This window comes from Drosophila miranda, chromosome XR, assembly GCF_003369915.1.
Source record: "Drosophila miranda strain MSH22 chromosome XR, D.miranda_PacBio2.1, whole genome shotgun sequence".
NCBI lineage: Eukaryota > Metazoa > Arthropoda > Insecta > Diptera > Drosophilidae > Drosophila > Drosophila miranda.
In genome coordinates this window covers 35622403-35626659 of record NC_046674.1, presented here as the reverse complement: position 1 = coordinate 35626659, position 4257 = coordinate 35622403, and the positions used below count along the sequence as shown (strand labels likewise).

Sequence of the window (4257 nt, the reverse complement as noted above, 5' to 3'; positions counted from 1 at the left end):
GTCTTACTAAACCGGGGTAGTGATCCCACCTTTATCATTAAAAACCGCAAGGAGGTCCTGGACCTCACGCTTGCCTCTCATGAGATACAGCGTAACATTGTATCCTGGAGGGTCCTGGAAGAGCACTCCTTCTCGGACCACAGGTACGTGGAAACTGTCTTCTCCTTCTCAGTACCGAAGCCAGTCCGATTCCGAAACATCAGGCGGACAAACTGGACTCGGTACTCTGATTACCTCTGTCGTGTTCTCCCTGAGCCCCCATCTGAGGAGGAGTTCTCCACGGAGGCCACGACTCGTCTTCTTAAGATCTTTACCGACGCCTGCAATAAGGCGCTCGACAAAGCATGCCCCTCTGGCAAGAACAGAGGCCGGAAGAAACCTGAATGGTGGAATCCGAAACTGGGTGAACTCCGGAAAGCCTCCCGGAGACTCTTCAATAAAGCTAAGGCTGAAAACGTTGAGCAAAACTGGGCCGAATACAAGGCCAGTCTGTCAACCTACAACAAAGAACTTAGAAAAGCCAAACGCGCCTCCTGGCGTAAGTTCTGCAGCGAAATCGAGAGTAACTCAGAAGCCTCACGCTTGCGCAGAGTTCTCTCGAAGACAACACCCACCCTGGGCTACTTGAAGAACACCGACCAGTCGTGGACTACGTCCAGCGAGGAGTCGCTAAATCTTCTCCTAAATACCCACTTCCCTGGCTGCGATGAAAACAGACCCAACTACCTCGCGCCTCCTTCTGTCGCCTCAAATGCCATCTTGGGACTGCTAAGCCAGGAAAACATTTCCTGGGCGATCAGAAGCTTTAAACCCTACAAGTCCGCGGGGCCAGACGGCATTTTCCCTGCCCAACTGATTCACGCGGGACATAAAGCCATTAACTGGCTCAAAATAATTTACGAGGGAATCTTCTCCCACGGGTGCATTCCTGACACCTGGCTTCAGACCAAAGTCGTATTCATACCCAAGGCAGGCAAGCCCTCGCACACTGCCCCAAAAGATTTCAGACCCATAAGTCTATCGTCTTTTCTTCTAAAGGCGATGGAGCGGCTCCTGGGGCTGCATCTAACGGCGTGCATTCCGTCCAGTCTGATCTCAGACTCCCAGCATGCCTATCGGAAGGGAAGATCCACCGAAACGGCCCTACACTCGATCACATCGATCATCGAAGCGTCCCTTAACTTTAAGGAGTACACCCTAGTAGCCTTCCTCGACATAGAAGGCGCCTTTAACAACATCCTTCCGACCGCCATCACGGGCGCACTGACGGATCTGGGCGTTGACTCCAGGACGGTGAGCCTGATCGATCAGATGCTACAATGCAGGACGGTTGAGGCATCACTGGGGACGTCAACGTGTACCAGATTTGTCAGCAGAGGCACACCGCAGGGCGGAGTCCTCTCGCCCCTCCTATGGAACGTGGCAGTGAACACACTGCTGCGGGAGATAGAGGGGGGTGGCTGCCGTGTGGTGGCGTACGCGGACGATGTTGCCATAGCATTCTCCGGAAAATTTCCGCAGACATTGTGTGAGTGCATGACAAGTACTCTCACGAAAATGTCGAAATGGGCAGACAAATGCGGGTTAGGCGTCAACCCGTCTAAAACGGAACTGGTGCTTTTCACTAGGAAGTACAAAGTTCCGGTACTGATTCCCCCAAGACTATGTGGGGAAACGCTAGTCTTCAGCAACAACGCCAAGTATCTTGGCCTAATCCTCGATAGAAAGCTCGATTGGAAATTGAGCATAGAGGATAGAGTAAAGAAGGCCACAGTGGCCCTCTATACCTGCAGGAAAGCCATCGGACTAAAATGGGGAATGACCCCCTATATAGTTCGGTGGCTCTACACCGCCATCATACGACCAATCATGCTCTATGGAGTGGTGGTATGGTGGCCAGCCTTGGACAGAAGGACATGCCTCAATAAACTCAGCAGAGTTCAACGCATGGCAGAGCTATGCATAACTGGCGGGCTACGCACTACTCCAGGGGAAGCCCTGGATACTGTGCTGGACCTCCTCCCTGTGGATCTCATGGGAAAGAAGGTGGCAACACTTTCCGCCCTCAGAATGAGAGAAGCCAGACTGTGGAAAGCATCCGCGGTTGGGCACTCGGGAATCCTGATGAGACTCCCGCAATTACCAGAGAGGACAGATTACTGTATCCCCAGTGATCACCTCTCGACGCCCTTCCAGGTATCAATCCCATCTAGGGAGGACTGGGAGATGGGCGAACCAGGACCTGCAAATGCGGTCCACTTCTACACTGATGGCTCAAAGCTAGACGGCCGCGTGGGAGGCGGAGTCTACTGCAGCGAGCTGAACATCAGTCATTGCTTCAGGCTCCCGGATCACTGTAGTGTGTTCCAAGCGGAGGTTGAAGCCATCAAGGAGGCCATTTCGATTGTCTCCAAATTACTTCTAGATACGCACTTAGTGTGCGTCTTCTCGGACAGCCAAGCAGCTATCAAAGCTCTAGGCTCAATATCGTCGAACTCAGCGACTGTAAATGACTGCCGCAGGTCTCTGCACGAGATCGCAGAGCAGTTAGATCTCTTCCTTATATGGGTCCCCGGCCACAGGGACATCGAGGGGAATGACGCCGCCGACGAGCTAGCCAGGCAGGGTACTACGATTCCTCTCCTACCGGAGAGGGAGCAAGTAGCGATGCCCTTGGCTACCTGCAGGCTCCTAACGCACGAATTGTTCGAGCAAAATGCCAATAGGAGATGGCAGCAAACCGTTTCCTGTAAAGTCTCAAGATTGATATGGCCATATCGATCGAAGAAGCGCTCAGCAGAGCTGTATAAACTCAGCAGAGCACAGTGCTCTGCAGTTACTAGAGCCATTACGGGACACTGGCAGATCGGCACTCACGCCTCTAGACTGTCAATCCCTCATAACGACTTCTGCAGGAGTTGTCGCGACGAGGAGGAGGAGGAATCGGTCCCCCACTTCTTCTGCCACTGCCCAGCCCTTGGAAATCGTCGTCTTCGTATTCTCGGGGCCGCTTTCCTCACGGACATTTCGGACCTGTCCGTAATCAAACCAGGGACCTTGTCCAAATACATCCAAGCCACCGGATGGGACTGCCCTTAACCTGCAGAAGTATGCTCTCACGGTTCGGGCAACGCGAAGGGGCACATGCCCATGCGGCAACACAACGGACCTTTTATAGGTCCAAGTGAGCTTGGGGGCGGGAGGCTCTTATCCCCCCCCCTCCCGGCTACCGCCTTAACCTAACCTAACCTAACCGGGTATTAGAGTAGAGGTCTGCCTAGTAGTAGGCCTTCGCCGCGGCTCACAAGGTTTTCCATCGTTCGTCGTTAAGATATATATTATTTTTCAGCCACCAAACACTCGGTATTTGGCGTCCCCTGTTGGACTTTCAAGTTAAATGTAAATTTAATTTCAAGAAATTGCACTTCTCACCAAAAAGGTATACGCATCCATATGTATACATACATACATATGTACAACAAATTGCCAAAGTGACCGCGTCTCGTGGGTGTGTGCAAAACGCAAGTTCTGCAGTTCTTTGGAAAAGCACATGGTCAGACGACAAAATCAAAGAGAAAGATAAATTTGGAATACCTGGAAATTCGTTCCAAAACAATGGTATTTGTATGCAAATTGAAAGCTCGAGTGAAGACAAAAATTGGTGCCCCCGTTTTTACCTGAAAAGATTGGAATAGAAGTAGATTCGCATTAGATTCGCGGCTACATAGATTCGCCTGCAATTGTTAGTTTTTGCATATAAATATTCTCTTTCGCTCGTCAGCGTTGCTTGTCGCTGTTGTTGTTGCTTAATCTTTTCGTTTGGCTAGACATTTGTGAGTTGAGTTGTAAATTCGAACTGATTTTAATTCTTAAAATCAGAGCCCTATATGTAATTTGACAATTAGGCAAGAGGTACAACTTCGTATTCTATAATTATCTTAGACCGACGCAAAGGATACATTTTACTTCGGGTGGTTATTTGAGTGCATGCTTATATTAGTGTTATTCTAGGACTGCATTGGTTAAGTGTTTTCCCAACTTGTGTTTTGTTGCAGTATCTTTTAATGGGTTACAGATCTTTGTTTACACCAGAAAAGTCATTATTTATCTACTTTATGTGATTTTTTTAGAGATCAGTTATTTGGATACATGAGTGAATGTGTACAATAATATGTTGTAACGGACCTACTTTTTAGGCGGCTTGAGTTAGCTGGGCTCGCTCAGCGGTCAGCAGATTCGATGCAACGAATTTGTATT

At 49.7% G+C, this 4257-nt stretch overlaps 1 long non-coding RNA gene across 1 annotated transcript; it reads right to left on the bottom strand.

Moving 5' to 3' along the window:
* Nucleotides 1-3258: 3258 nt before the first annotated feature.
* LOC117186739 lies at nucleotides 3259-3878 on the bottom strand. Its single transcript, XR_004471669.1, has 3 exons — nucleotides 3595-3878; nucleotides 3433-3536; nucleotides 3259-3377 (listed from the first exon to the last, which is right to left on the bottom strand). It is a non-coding gene; the product is annotated as an uncharacterized LOC117186739 (long non-coding RNA).
* Between the last annotated feature and the right edge of the window lie 379 nt (nucleotides 3879-4257).